General features: G+C 47.2%; 1 pseudogene; it reads left to right on the forward strand.

The window, feature by feature from the left end:
• Positions 1–3290: 3290 nt before the first annotated feature.
• Positions 3291–14130, forward strand: LOC121837136 (annotated as a pseudogene).
• Positions 14131–16084: the final 1954 nt, after the last annotated feature.

The raw sequence follows: 16084 nt of genomic DNA on the forward strand, positions 1-16084 counted from the left end.
CAACCCGAAAACAATTAAGCTGCCAATCCCGCATTCTATCGTCATTTCATTATATGGCCTGGCATCATTTTGACGTCCTAACTGTCAACCTGAAATACAATTGAGAGCTTTTGTGTCACTCCTGCGAATTTAACATTGTCATGCAATATTTTATAAAATGAGCTACAAAAATTGGCATCTGTTCTTACATATTTATTGCTCATAAACACTGGGTGAAACATATACTACAAAAATACACATTGAACTTGGGCTTGCTGTGTGGTCTGACGAAAGGTATGCACCAGAAACGTCGCTTGTTTCCTTTCTTCTTTTTGCATGTCTTATCTTTTAGTCTCGTGCCTTGGGTGTTGACCACCAAAAAGAGCCATGGAGCATTCCTGAAAAGCAAAACCCAGTTGCATACCATGATTAGATACATATAGGACACTGTCAAGGTCCCACACCTTACTTAATGAGCATTACCAAAAACCAGGAACTCAGCCAACTTCATAAATATTTTGCACACCATTGAAGAATAGTAGGGTGGAAAGTTTACCACTTTAGATACAGGTGCAAGGCTGGAAAACCGAAAACACAGATAAAAAGCATGTGTTTTCAATATACTTAAACAACTGATTTTGGCGGTTTTCAACAATGCCAGCCTGTTTCTTATTGCAACTGTGTTTATTTTTTACTGAAAAAATGCACAATTAGCCAAAAAATGCCATAAGCAACCTTGTACTCAGTGGCGCCTAACCAGATAAACGAATGCCAACATCAGAGGTGTCCTAATGCAAGCTTCCTTTAACAAAATTTGGGCCATCTAAAACAGTGCTCTCAAACACATTTGAGTGTAGAGGCCAGATAGCCCACCCCCGAAAGATTGAAGGCTTCTGTAAGGCATGGGGGTCAAGAAATTGTTAAAGCGACCTTGCGCTCTCCACATTTTGTAACTTGCAATCTTGACAGTGACATTTTAAGCCGTGATTCATTTGTAGTGCTCCCCTTATCCCTTTCATGATGCAATCACAAGAATTAAATTGGTACTGCCGCCAACATACTGGCATTTGGTAAGAGGACAAGAGAACAAGTACACTGTTGTTGCCGTTGCTTATTTCACTCGGGATATATTCAAGCTCAACATGTTTTGAAAGAATGCCTTTTGCTCTTCTGAGAATTTCTGATAGCACCAGTCTGAGCGAATACTTGTATTTTAATGGTGATATTTTCTGAGGGCGAGAATCCGGAGCTCATGAATTTATCTTTGGTAGTTGCTTCTGACAAGCGAGAGTTCATGCAGTTGAGGTGCATCCTCGAGCAAAGAGCTCGTGGTTTCAGCCTACCAACGGAATTGTCGTGCAGGTGCTAAATACTAAAAAAAAGACGGAAAGGAAAAATAGAGACTAAACACCTGAAAAATAAAAACGAAACTACATTAACTATGTGGATATGTTATAAAAGCATAGCTACGTTTCCAGCGTAAATGAATAGACCGATTCCACCAAGCGTTCCACGCATGCGTGACGCCGCCATAACTGTAGTTCGTAGGAGGCAGACTCCAGTTCAGGCGACAGCTCATGCTGCCTCGTGGTCTGCTCGCGCAAACCTCCAGCATGGTTGTCGCGCGTGTAGAAAGACTACAGCTCCAACGATGGATATCGGCAGCGGTGGCGTACTCAAACTAGCTGGTGAGATCGGTCTATTAGCGACATATAACGCCGTGTTCAAGGAAGTCGCGAGCTGCGTCTCCAAGCACTGAGCAGATTAATTTTACCCAGTTATCTATTACCTGCCAGTGCATCATAATCTGTACAATGGTGAATATATTCCGAGTTACTACTTGCGCGCAGCACAGGCTAAGGCAATGCCCGAAGAGGAGAAAGGGGAAGCGCTAGAAAGGCGGGTGAGGAGAGTAACCTCCTCTCCTATCTAACATTCATAGTGCTTTCCCCCTCTCCCCCAGCCCTGCCCTCCCCTCCCATATGCCTTCCTAGTGCTCGCCTTTTCTCTCTTCGCATGGCCGTTGCATTCACCTGCACTACACACAACTAGTGACACGGAGTATAATTGAAGGAGGGTACACTCACAGATGTCAAAGCACTTGAAGAGTTTGCAAGTTCGGTGCAATGCCACTGGTTGCACTTTTGTATCGCACTTCAGATGGCTTGATTTGCCCGAAGTACCTGGAAAATAATAAGAATGATAGAATAAATAAATGTGCCATAAACCAGGGCTGGGCAGACACACTCCAAAAAGTATTCGGGAATACTGAGATACATCTGCTTTAAGGCCAAAAATACAGATACTGAGATACATTGTCTTTTATGCAATGCTATATCCCCAAGACACTTCTGCGAAACTGGTGAAAAAGTATTCAGCAATACAGATACAATGTGTAGTTGTATCTGTATTGTAGAGGGTGTAGTCCGTGGGGAATATGTACGGTCAGTGGCGTTCCAACTTGTTTTCGAGAGTCAGGAGGGGGGGGGGGGAGTGCTCTTGGTATCCCTTGGGCGCCGTCGGCCAGTCTTTAACCTGCCCTGTGGCGGCTGTTTTAGGGGGGTGGCAGGGGGGGGGGACAACACATGCCTTCCGCCACCCTTGCCCCGCCCCCCCCCCCTCCCCCCCCCCCCCCCCCCCCCCCCCCCGGTTGTTACGCCTATGTGAATGGTATCTATGCTTTGCTCCTTTTTTGTGCCATTTTATATGCGGTCCTTCTTACCTCAAACTCTTTATTTATCATTAATGTCGCTAAAGAAAACATGTCGCCCCCGTTGAATCAAATAGTTACAAAATGGTAAAGACCATGCTTGACGAAAGGCGTCTGCCAAAATTAAACCTGTTTTGCGTTGAGGGCCGCCTGTGCATCAGAGATTTGAGTCATCAGTACATGGAATCTAACCAAGTACCAAGCCTAATCACACAATATAAGCGTAGCAGTCTGACAAGTGAAGAAGAAAAGAAAACAGGGTCCACCGGATAGTCAATTGCTCCTTGCCAAACGGTGCCTCGGGACTATGGCGGCATCTGCTAGGTGCAGAGCTTCTGGTCTGTGCATCAGAGAATAGGCATTAGCAAACATGATCTATCCAAGCACCAAGCCTAGTTTCACAAGATACGCTAACAACCTGAGAAAAAGAAAACAGTCTGCAGCATAGTTGATTGCTTACCTTGCCAGACAGAGCCTCGGGACTATGGTAGCGTCTGTGCTACAAGCAGAGCCTCTCGCCTGTGCATTAGATTACTCATTAGTATATGTGATCTAGACAAGCACCTAGCCTAGTCACAATTTTACTTAGCAGCCTGCTTCTCATCTGTTTCTGCGTCATGTCTCCAATCGCTGGCTCACACTTTCAAGATTCACTGTGTCGTGTCCTAGAACAATTCGAAGCGCTGAAGTCATACTTTCACAAGGCAAGCATGACAAAGCAGCGAGTGGACACTCAGAATCTTCACAGCAGGCTTGCTGCAGCATTTTCAAAGAAAGACCTTTATGCCAAGGTGGTGTTCTATGTGGTATGTGGACAAGAGTGCGGAGGAACTGAAGAAACTCGATGTGCAGGACTCTACTGTGTGGAAAACCAAACCAGAAGTGGGTATGGACACTGAGCAGGCAATGCTGAAATGGGATCCAGGTGAAAAGAAGCGGTTACTTCTTGGGGCCCGTGCCTTCTACTTGGCTTGCTCGAAAGACCTCCTGCAGAAGCTGCCTCTTGACAATAAAGTCCTTCAGCACACAGGTCTCTTGGGATTGCAGCCCAGCAACGTGGAGTCAGAAGTCCGATCCTTGCGATACCTTGCTTCCCAGCTGCCTCAAGTGCTTGAGAGCGACCACGTGTCATCACTGGTCGATGAGTGGCATCTGCTGAGATGTGACTCTGCTAACAGCCTTCAGTTGATGGAAGATGGACGGATCGACACTCGTTGGGCTACAGTATTTCAACAAAAGTGCGCAGCTGGTCAGCAGAAGTACCCACTGTTGTCAAGGCTAGTAAAAGCGCTGCTCTCTCTACCTCATGGCAACGCGGACTGTGAGCGAGGCTTCAGTGAGAATAAGCATCTCCTTGAAGGCTGAGCCTCATTGTGCATTGCGAGCATCAACGGATTGCGGCAAGTGAAGACCTACCTGCAGAGGTATGATGGAGATGCCACAAAGGTGCCCCTGTCACCAGACCCTCTGCGAAGCGTCAAAAGAGCAAGAGCCCGGTATGAGGAAAGAATTGGAAGCAGAGAGGCCGACATGAAGAGAAAAAAGCCTGACAGCGCAGAAGTTGATACTGACAACCATACCTCGGCGAAGTCACTCACGAACTCGCTCACTCACACTCACTCACGCTCACCGCGTCATGGTGAAGGGCTGTGAATGACTTCGTGAACTCGGACGAAGTCGTGATGTGAAGGGGATGTGACTTCGTGAACGCGGAAGGAGTCGTGATGTGAACGGGCGTGACTCCGTGAACGCGAAAGAATCCGTGATGCAAAGGGGATGTGACTTCGTGAACGCGGAAGGAGTCGTGATGTGAACAGGCGTGACTCCGTGAACTCGGAAGAAGCCGTGATGTGAAGTGGATGTGACTTCGTGAACGCGGAACGAGTCGTGATGCGAAGGGGAGTGACTTCATGAACTCGGAAGGAGCCGTGATGTGACGGGGAGTGACCTCGTGAACTCTGACGCACCCGTGATGCAGTGGTGAAGGACTTCGTGACTCTGGTGTATACGTGATGTGATGGTGAATGAATTCGTGAACTGAATTTGTGATGTGATGGGGACTGAGTTCGTGAACTAGGAGTCAGGACTCAGGAGATGTCCGTATGGATTTGCTTCCGTGTGCGTACTCTTCGCGACTGATAGCCGACTTGACATTTGGTAGTGTCTGCAGCATGTTGGTGCCCTTACACGCACAAACATGCTGTGGCGGTTAGTATAGAGTGCAGACGGAGCAGAAACTTGGAAGGAATTTCTGTTAGAGCCCAGAACGAGATTCGTAGGGGTGGTCTGGTAACGTTTGGGGGAAGCAACTGCAGGGACGTTTGCTTTGGAGGACTTTGAGAGAGGATGTGACAATTTGCGTGTGCGACTGTGCGCGGCTTAAGAAATCGAAAATGGGGAGGGGACTGTGTATTGCAGACGAAGCGGCACCAGCGCTTCCCAGATGGGCATTGGGGGGAGGGGGGGGGGGGGGATGTTTGGACCGGCACAGACTCAGCGGCGACTCCAACGAGTTTGGCGGGCCTCCGCTCCTCTGCCCCGATACTGCGGGCGTGCGTACCCGCGTCGCGTAGTACATGTGCAGCTTAGCGAACGTTAGGGGGGCTTTGTCTGTGCGCGGCAGACGTTTGAGCCTCCTGCATGGCCGTGGGGTTCCGTTTACGCGGCGCGGCTTGGCGGCTCCTCCTTTCGGTGTGTGTGTCTGTGTGTGTCATTGTGTGTGGGGGGCCGGGGAAGGTGTCGTCTTGCCACTGTGCTATTCTGCCATGGGAGGGTTTCTCTTCGCGTTGATTGCATCTGCGTGCGTCCGTGCGCCCATGTTTTTGTCTTTTGTAAGCGCGTGCGTGCGCGCACCCCGGAGCTTTTACGCGAGTACTGGTGTGACCCTAACTGGACTATACAAAGTTTGTTTTCTCGCTCTCGCTTAATAATGCTTACATATATTCTATGATGCTGGTAATATGCGGCATACGCTCGTTTTTATCCGTCCACACGAAAAAGCGTGCGCTGGATTTGATCTGTTTCGGCCGCTTCCGAATTTTTTCAAACGCTGTTTAGCATCTAAGATCTCGGGAAGGCTTGACGCTATTCTAGAAAAATCACGGAAGTTTACGGGCTTTATCCATATGCCAGAGAATTGTGATAATTTTAAAAATGTGAGGAAGCAGCCGATTGGCATCACGGTTTGTAGCCCACGTTTCCTAACAAGCGCGCGGACATGTCCGTTGCAATAACAGGTGGAGAGGATTGTACGTGCTCTCAGGCGTTTAGGTGGGGGCTTCGCTTGATGTTGCCGATAATAGTTTTCATCACAGTCGTGCATATTCCTGAGTTCTTGAATTCTAGGAATACGAACAGAGTTCTTCGATTTCCCTTGAACGTGAATATTGACTAAAGAGGTTTTTGTTTCTGTTTATTTGAGCGAAAGTCAGCTGCTGGCACGATACTTGTGTGTAATAGCCGGACCCCATCAGAAATTATGCGACGAACACGTGGCGAAGCTCAATACACTAAGCAGCCTAGCCTTACTCCGTGAACAGCGCTTCGAACGCGAAGGCGGAGTACGAGTGTTCAAAGATTCTTGATAAAATGACATAAATCTTTTCCAAGGGAGGAGACAGATAGGCCGTCCCCATTTCTGAATTTATCTCTTTTTTTATGCTAGCTAGTTTTGCATACGAACAATATCGGCCACATTTTGCTGGAGTGCTTTTCATTTAAAATCGAGTCCACTCTTCTTACATAAGTGCTTAGACATTCGTCTCCTCGTTATTTTCCTGAGCAAGTGACTCATTCACAGGTCTGCTGGGTTTTTTCAACAGCGTCGGAGCGATACGAATGGCTCTCACTTCGATCGGAAGTGAGAGCCCATCACACAGGACCACAAGCAGACCGCGATTGCGTTGTCATCACCGTCATTCTGCTGTTGCAAGCAGGCTACCAGTGAAAAACAAGGTGCGCGGTCGAGGTCGAAGTCAAATTCGAATTAAGTGTTTATACGACGTGCAAGTAGGGGTACCAAAACGTGTCTTCCGCGCTTGCGAACGTTATCGTGACCCATTGAAAAGAAGTAAACACGAAGAATGGCACAACAGTCAGCGGCAAACATAAAGGGCGCGCACAGAACGCGCGAAGACGAGACAGAAAAGCGCGCGCCGTCATTGGTCAAAACGAGGTGTAAATAGCGGTACGTCAGAGCGTCTGAGGAGTAAACAAACACACGAGGTGCGCAAAGAGCTGAATAAGCCTGTTATTTTTAAAACATGGAAAACTATTGAAACGGGCTGGCCGCGTTTGTTTTTTAACTTTCTCCATGCACGTCGCCGTGCTGTTCTGAGGCACGTATCGTCGGCTCACTCAAAGAGCTTTTACTTTCCCACGCTCTTTAGAGCCTGACATTGGACCTTTTTGTCAGATGAGCCGGTCATGTCCAGTTTTTGTGACAGGCTGTGTTCCCCGTCTAGAAGTGTGGACGAGCTGTTTACCCGTCCTCCCATCTTGCATCCCACCAGACCTTGTTCCAAAATGACCCTTCTTTTGTAACAAAAACAAAATTAAGAACCTGCCTCTATTCATCTCAAAGACTATGTTTGATGCTCGCTGAAGGCGTCCTCACTGGCTCTGTCTCTTGAAGAAATCACCGGTTATCAAGGGGAGCTGAAGGAGCGAAGACGACCTATGTTTCCCTTCCCTTCGAGATTAGTTAGCTTGCTTCTCCTTGCCAAAGTCGTCTTTAATTTCACTAGAAAAACGATAAACGGTAGGGAGTTCTTGTAGAAGGTTTTTGTGCTCGGTAACGATACCCAATAACGATACTATGCATGCACAAAGACGACAGAGGAGTATCGGGTATCCTTACAGGGATTATTGGAGCAATACACAAAACTCCCTAGTTTCTTAGACGTGTAAACAGGAAGTATAAGCACTTACTTAATTCGTCCCCAACACGCTCGTTTGTGATTAGTGCTTTTGTGTTTCAAGCTTGGGGTAAGCTTTTGTGTTTCAAGCTTGAGGCAACCTGTAGGTACAAAGTTTGACCTTGCCAAGTGTGGGGAAAAGTTCGCTGTTCAGGTTTTTCCTTTTACGTCCTTTGTCGACCCGTTGTGACCTGTTCTTTTTGTTACGGGTTACTTGTGGAGTCTGTCGGTTTTGGTTTTAAGGAGCATCTCTGTTACGCCCGACGCGCTACCACCGCGCCGTAACGTAACAGAGATGAGTTCATGCATAGGTGAATATGTCGCTGAAATTATGTTCTGGCTATAACGAACCAACGAACTCATCTCTGTTACGTCACGGCGCGGTGGTCGCGCGTCAGGCGCACTTCCGGTCTGGGGCTGAAGGCGGAAGTCCCTATGTGAGACGTGTATTCTAGGGTTGTATTAAAAAAAAAAACTGACAAAAACTTGCCTTCTCGCCAAAACGCCGCGACTGAGGCTGTACCAAGAGAGTCGAGAAAGGTTTGAAGATCAGTTTTCATGTGCTCGATTCGTCCGAGAACGTGGATATGTGCCGTGAAAATGGAAAACCAGTCGCCGTCGGACCACGATTGCTTGGGCGGGAAGCAGTTTGGGTTTAATTCACGGATACTTGTTGTCATCTGATTTATTTGTTTTGTCCCGTCATGAAAGCGGGAATACCGCCAAGTTGTTGAGACCGCCTGCATGCGGACGTTCAGTGCGTCTTCAAGATCGAACGGCCGCCTGATCGCTCGAACTGTTGTCTGCTCTTTCAAACGCTTCTGCTCGTCGTCTGCTCTTTTAGACGACACCGGCCCGTGGACCAAATGTTGGCCCGGTACTTGCGATAAGAAGTGAGTGCAGGCCTCAAAATAATTAAGTTTGAAAATTGGTAAGCGGGCTCGATGTAAAGAGTGGATAGAAGGAGATATTGATCGTTGTTACCAGTGACCATCAACGACTTGTTATGCCTCATTCACTTGGTCCGATTCTGCTTGCGATTTTCAGTATCGATGTTGAACATCTCAGCTACGGTTCACGCTGTTGTAACCCGAGCGACGTCATGACTGAAAATTGCGACCGAAATTTCATCATGCGAATCAGGCTTTAGCGTACCCTCTGCGGCGTCCACGCGGAATGAATCGCCGCATGTCACATTATTCACGCGAAGTTTTGTGGTGCAGCGAGCCTCGGTAATTTTGCTGAGGCTGCTCAAATAGTCAGGCATTGCCAAGAAGACATAGAATCAACAATTCCAACGCAGAAAAGTGCACGGGGACTCACACCACCGCCGACAACAACGCAATTCAATGGTTTGTTTATCGGCGACGCGGCGAGCTTCTTGCCCACACCCCATCGCGCATGCGCGGCGCCGGTGGCGTCGGCGAAGAGCGCTCCAACTTGTTTGTAAACATGAGTTGGTGTATAAAAATATAGTGGAAAAATGATGTGAAATGAGGTGCCACTGAGCACCACGTTTTACATGCTCACGTCACGTCATGTGAGTATATAACGTTAGAAAATTCATTTTTAAGTCTAGATACTTCTAGTCCTTGTCATTCGCAGAGTTTTCTCCGTAGGTAGCAGCCGCCTGCATTACTGGTGTTCTCGCGGAAAGTGGCGCACTAGCTCCCAATCAATCGCACAGCGTGCCATTCTGAATGAAAGCAATGCCAAGGGGTGAAACTGGAAGACCCGGTCCTCTAATAAAACGCTTCGTAGAGATTCCCGCTTCAAGAACTTGCGTCCCATCAAGTTTCCGAGTCTATTATATTCACGAACACTGCCTCGTCGGACTTTAGCAAATGATTGACTCTTTGCCCAACAGATGTTTAGTCGAAATGTGGTAAAGTTTGAAGGTGGGCCAGTCGGTGTATAGTGCACAGTCTTTGTAAGGAAGCAAGTAGAGGACTGACAGCGCTGTGTCACGTGTCGCTGTTCTACCTGTGTGTGTGTCCTTTTGCGCCGCGGTTCCTTTCATGTTTAGTCCAACGGAGCTTCAGATGCGTAGGAGTTTAACGAAATACGGAAACATGCCGCCCACAGGTATCAACGTAGGTGTAGCGTGCCAAGTACGTTCAGCACATTGCGCTATTGTACTTATAGACGATTGCAAGCTGGGCGACTGGCCGCCGCCATGTCTCTGCTCGAGCAGGCACGCCCGTTCGATTACGAGCTTGCCAAAGCTACGTTCACCCGCGCGTTGCACGCGCTTGCACGCATGGGGCACCACTTGTGGCGCCATGCTTGCAATTGTCCATACTCAGTGACCGGTGAAGACCGCAGTGCACGGCCGGCCTGAAGCGCGAGGTTTCTAGTCTCCGGGTCACCACTGGCATCCTACTGTTGGGGTTGGTATACGTTCTCTGTGCCTCGACTCTCGAGGCATGGGTATTCCGCGCGCCCCGGCAACTTCGTCTTTTATTGATTTCGTATGCATGTTGTTTTCGTGGACCTGCGTCACCAGAAAAGCACAAGCTTGCAAGCGCAGCGAATGCTCGGCGGAAGGGAGCGAGTGCGCGCTGGGGGCTTCGAACTGCAGTCTTAACCAAGTTAAGAATGCAGTAAGCTCCGCATTTTGCGTGAGCCCACTACAGTATAATTAGGGCTCCGCGTTTTCCAATAAACGCTATGAAATCCGAAGAACACTTGCCGTTGAAACTTTTGCCGATTCGGGTTTATCAAAAAAAAAAAAAAAAACGAATATTTGGGGCTGCCAGAAGTAATAACGCCGACAGGTCTTCATATTTCCCCGGAATTTACAACAAGCTTTACGTTTGTCATCTTTTCTAATTGCAACTTATGAACTTATCCCGTTATCATAGAAACGAGGCAGCTTCTCTTACGACCACAGTCGAAGACTCGCATATGAAAAGGCTGATTTACTAAATTCGCAAACTGCTGTTTTCTAAATACAATTCGCACCGCCGAAGAAGCTGACAAACTCCGAATTTTGTATACCATTAAAGAAAGCTCCGAGAAACACCTCGAATTCATCGTAAACAAAATTGCAGTGGCTTAGCTCGGCTATGCCAGGATATACGTAGCGTAAGCTTAGGTTCAGCTGGTTATTCTTAGCTTTCCTGGTTGTCTATGATTAGCTTGATTATCATGTTTACTGCTGCTTCAGTGACACAGACGGTTTACGGATTATGTGACTACTTCGGGATCCGATGAGTTAAGCTTCTCCGCTCTTCTTATTGCGGAGGAGGCGCCGTGTAACCGAGCCTTCGGTTGCACGTCAAAAGATCCCCAGATGGGCCAAATTAATCCTCCGCTGAGGCGTGCCAGATGCCCGTCATTGGTTTGGCAAGCTGTGCGCCGTGTTATGTATCAAGCAACCAAGCTGCCGCCCAGAACAACCGGACAGCGCGAGCCATGATCTCGAGCGGGTCCATGCGCGCGGCGCGTGCATCGGGGACTGACACGTGTGACGTCACTGCTCCTCGCGCATACGCAGCACGGCTCGCCAGAAGCCACGCGAAACTGCTCAACCTCGGCCGGTGTAGCCTACGCTACAAAATAAACTCCGAAAAACACGCTCCGATTCTATTCAAAAATGAACTCCGAAAATACAGTACGCTACATATAATACGAGTCTATGCGCAGCCAAACCCCGGCGTAAAACAACGAGCGCGAGGCGCGCGTGAGTCGCACGCCTCGCCTCGGTTCAAAGCTGAGAAAAGTGGAGTCGGCCGCCATCATTAGTTATCTCGACTGCATTTCGCTCAAAGTAGGTCGAGCGACACGAATACGCTTAAGGCTGGTTCAGACACTTGCGTTTGAGTGCGTTTGACTGCGTTGCGTCGAGTGCGGAAAGCTAGTCACCGGCACATATGTGCTTCGTATGAAGCATGGAATCCAATCCAAGAAATCATCTTGGCACGCGATATAAGCAGCAGGGATCTCCTGGTTTCTCGCTGCCGCAACGCAGTCAAACACAGTCAAACGCAGTCAAACGCAACTGTCTGAACCAGGCTTTAGAAGTAAACATAATGCTTTGAGGTGAATGATCCAATGAGTGGTTTAATTAATGATGAGGTGTACCCTGACCAACGGGTTCGAATAAAACACAGATTTCATTGCTTCGGCAAGCTACAGGTCGCCTCTTTAAGAGGTTTTTCAGGGGAGGCACTTACTTTTTTTATTTATTTGTTTAACTGGCATACCCTCAGGGCCATCGGCATTACAGATTTCAGCGGGAGTTAGGAGAGAACAAAACAAAGCTGTACACTTTGGAGCTCAGTCTGAGCTGTATAGATTATTTACGGCAATTTTAAACATATAGTAAGTGGCAATTGTGGCAACAGATGTGGGAAGGTAGTTCCAGTCCACTGAAATTTTTGGGCATGGATGACTCTTGTTTTGGAATGTCTACTTTATATATATGTGATGAAATCCGTGACAAAATATTAGACGGGTGATTCAGAGGTCGGTTGTGAAGTATTGCGTTATTATGGTATCTCTTATGAAAGTGACATCATCGCGCTATTTTACGACGTAAAGTGAGGTAGGCAACGATAGGCTGGTTGCCATGGATCATAATTATTAAGATAAAACACACAGAACAATTTTGTACTGATCGAACGACGGTTTAGCGAGCGAAACCTGGCCCATGACGTTTCATCGAATGACACTTTAGCGAATGGCGGCGTTCATTCGACCGAATAGATAAAATGGAGGCCGCCGCCGTCCTGTTTTCGAGCTTGCCGAACCTTTGGCGATGGACGCTCGAACTTGAGTTCATATTATTTTCCCCAAACTATAGCAAAGCACCCCTTGTTATCGTTCCGAACAGACCGACTGGCGCGGTCTGTTTGGATGCCGAGTTTGCCGCCCCTACAAATGCCTCAACGTCGACTCGCGTTTGTGATCTCTATTCGCTAAAATGTAATTCGCTAAAACGTCTTCGTTCATATAATATGGACTCTTATTAATGTTTGTAAGATGTTTCACAAAAATCGTGCACGCAGGTTCGTGTCTGTCTCCTTTTTGCCCCCTGGGCGAGCGGTCGTTGGCAAAAATATAAGCGCCTTCTTTTTTTTTCGTAGAAAAAACCGTGCGCAACGAAAGTAAAAAAAAAAAAAAAAAAAGGCAGTCCAGAAGATTTTGAGGTGGGGTCACCTCCACAATCACAACGCCGACAACCAGGCGCAGTCTAGGGAGCCTTCATGTGCGCTTTGCTAGGGTGATGCCACCCTTTGTAATACCGCTCGCCGACAAACCAGCAGCCATTTTGGTTCTGGGCATCCGTGGGGCTTATAACTCTCCCGGAAACAAGCACCTTATCTCACAAGTTCGGAGCAGGGAAGTCAAGAAGCCGCTTGCTCTCCACAGCATGCGCGCACGATAAAGAAAGCGCGAAACAAAACGAAAATAAAAGAAACGGGACAACAGAACTAAAAGCCAGAGGGAACTAGCTAAACAAACAAAATGACAAGAACAGGGTGCGTCGCCCGGCCCAGCCCAATACACCCCCCTACCCCCCATACATACACACACATAGACACACACTGACACACACATCTGGAGCCGTCAGCGCCGCTGCGAAAGAACTTCGAGGATGGCTGAGAGCCGGAGGCAGTGGCGGTGGCCGCGGCTGCAGGGGCCGACGCCGCTCTCCGTGACCTCGGTGACTCGGTGAATGGCTGTGACTCGGTGAACGGCTGTGACTCGGTGAAGGGCCGTGAAGTCGAACCGGTCGAACGACTTCATGAACGGGATCAGTTCACGGACGTGAGGGGAACGACTTGCTGAACTCGATGAGCTCGTGATGGGACGGTGAGCGACTTCGTGAATTCAGAGTTGGCGGTGATGGGATGGGGAATGCTTCATGAACTCTATAGGATTCGTGATGTGACGGTGAAGTACTTCGTGAACTTGACGGATTCGTGAAGTGACGGTGAATGACTTTGTGAGTTCAGAGATTGCGGTGACGTGATGGGGATGAGTTTGTTGTCCGGTTGAACTCCGTGATGTGAATGGCGGTGACTTTTGGACGTCGGTGTACTTTGTGATGTGAAGGGCCGTGAATATTAGACATCGGTGTACTCTGTGATGTGAAGGGCTGTGACGTTTGGACATCGGTGTACTTTGTGATGTGAAATGCCGTGACTTTTAGACGTCGGTGTACTCTGTGATGTGAAAGGCTGTAACTTTTGGACGTCGATGTACTTTGTGATGTGAAGGGCTGTGACTTTTGGATGTCGCTGTAATTAGTGATGTGATGGTGAGTGAGTGGGCTCGGAAATGCCGACCTATGCTGACAACTCGCATGACAAGCGCTTAAAGAAGCAGTTGGAGGAAAGGGTGATCTCGTGCCGTGCGTTGCTGAAGAGGGCGGAAGAGACCATTGGTGCAGGACTGAAGTGCCAAAGCTTGAAAAAAGTAGAAGGTGGCCAAACCATGTTAGCTGAAGCCAATGCCACTTTGTCACGCACTCTTTGCGAGCTGGACGAACTGAAAAAGAAATGCAAAAAGCATTGAGTCAATTTTTTTTTTTACCTGTGATATATAGCCTACAATCAAAAGGCAAGAAGTATTAAGCAATGTTTTAGTTTTCATCTGTGATATTTTGTTACATAGTTAAGCTTTAGCTGCAAGAATGTTCTGTCATAAATAAAATGGTTTTCTTATGGTGAGTTCTTTTCTTTGTAAATTACTATATGAAATTCAGATGTTTGTGACACACACAGACATATATATATATATATATATATATATATATATATGGGGGTGAGGTAAGATTGACAAGGGCAGCCGTAATATATATATATATATAATAATAAAGACATGGCACAGAACTGCTCTATGTTCATGCTGCTCCAAAATGTTTAGTTTTCCTGATATCAAGGTGCTCCAAAACAAGCTTTTCCCTGCTCCAAAAGGGGAGTTTATGTGATACGAATTGCTCCAAAATTGGGTTTTTCTTGCTCCAAAAATTGCTCCAAAACCTAAAATGGCTGGACCACCACTGCACTACCCCTTTCTAGTATGCACCGCCTTTTCCACAGCCCGGTGGCAAATATGTCGACGAGTCATATCTTGTTTCTGTACTTTACAAACTGCATTTGTTTCTTTTCTGATTCAAAGTACTGAACAAAAACTACTTTCATATATAGTTGAAACAGTTCGCGCCACTTATATTTTGTTTTTCGGCTAAATAAAAGCTTTTATAGACTTTGACCAGTCGTAAGGCAGGAGCTGGCCAGGACCAACAACATCCCAATGTCGTCACATGCCGTGCGTGTTCGGTACCACGGGGCGCCCCCATAGGTGGAGGAGGCTTCTGCGTCGTCCGGTTAAAATATGACGCACTGAGTTTTAGTTACTCTCTCCGTGCCTGCTGGCTTGCCCGAACCCCAAGAGACGTGGAAACCACAAAGAAGGTAGGCGCTTAAATAGGATTGCAGTGCCCCTTTAGGGGTGGTCCCAAGGGGGCAGCAAATGATGTCACAGAACCGGAAGTGTCATGCTGTCAGATGTCGAGATTCTGGCAGTAGGTCTTCAAACTTCTGGTGAATAAGACAACTAGGCACAAGTGCCTACTTGTCTGCTGTGCTGTTGCCGGTATTACAATTTTTTTATTTTTTATTTTGTTAAAGGCTATTTTGTACGGTAGTCCAAATAGATTGTTTTTAGTAGCTTAGGAGCAGAACTCCTGCCAAGATTCCGTGTTGGCCTTGACTTGTGTTTTGTATTTCTTCTGATACTCCAGACAGGATTGTTTTTAATGTTTCCCTGAGGGGGTTGTTGCACTGTTGGTAACGCTTCTGAGAGCTCTGGTTCTTTTTCTTTCCATTTCAAGTTCTGGTGACCACCAGGGGTTTCGTCTCGTTGTTTCCTTTACGTTTCGATAATGTCTTTTGTATCAGTCAGCTAGTTTTTTCCTTTGTGTTTTATGGTCTTCAAAGAGTTTGATTAATATGTAGTTGTGGTTGCTGGATGAATTTTCGTTCAGAACCTCCCATGAATGGACTTTTTTGAACATGTCGTTTGTGATAAGTGTGAGATCGATCCAGCTGTTCCCGTTTGTTGATGAGAATGTCGGTGATGATTTGGGGTCAATTAGTGCGATGATGTCATTGGTCAAGATGAATTCTCCAGTGCTTTCTCCTCTGTCATATGTTCTCAATCCCCCCCAGATGTGGTTTTTGGCATTGAAATCCCAGAAAATCAATGTTGGGATGGGATGTCTCTGTATTTCTCCATGGTGGCTTATTTGGTCCAACATTTCATTTATGTCTTCGTTTGGAGGGGCACAGATGTTGATAATCAGGAAGTCCTCTTTTTTGGTCGATATTCGGATATCAATTACGTCTCAATCTGTTTTTGTTTTTTTCAATGTGTATATCAAATGTTTTATTATGAGTGATAATTGCAGTTCTAGGTTTAGATTGCCGTGAATGAAAATGTCCGATTCCGAATCTTATTACTTTCT

The sequence above is a fragment of the Ixodes scapularis genome, unplaced genomic scaffold (assembly GCF_016920785.2).
Source record: "Ixodes scapularis isolate PalLabHiFi unplaced genomic scaffold, ASM1692078v2 PGA_scaffold3__209_contigs__length_174095766, whole genome shotgun sequence".
In the NCBI taxonomy this organism is placed as follows: Eukaryota; Metazoa; Arthropoda; class Arachnida; order Ixodida; family Ixodidae; genus Ixodes; species Ixodes scapularis.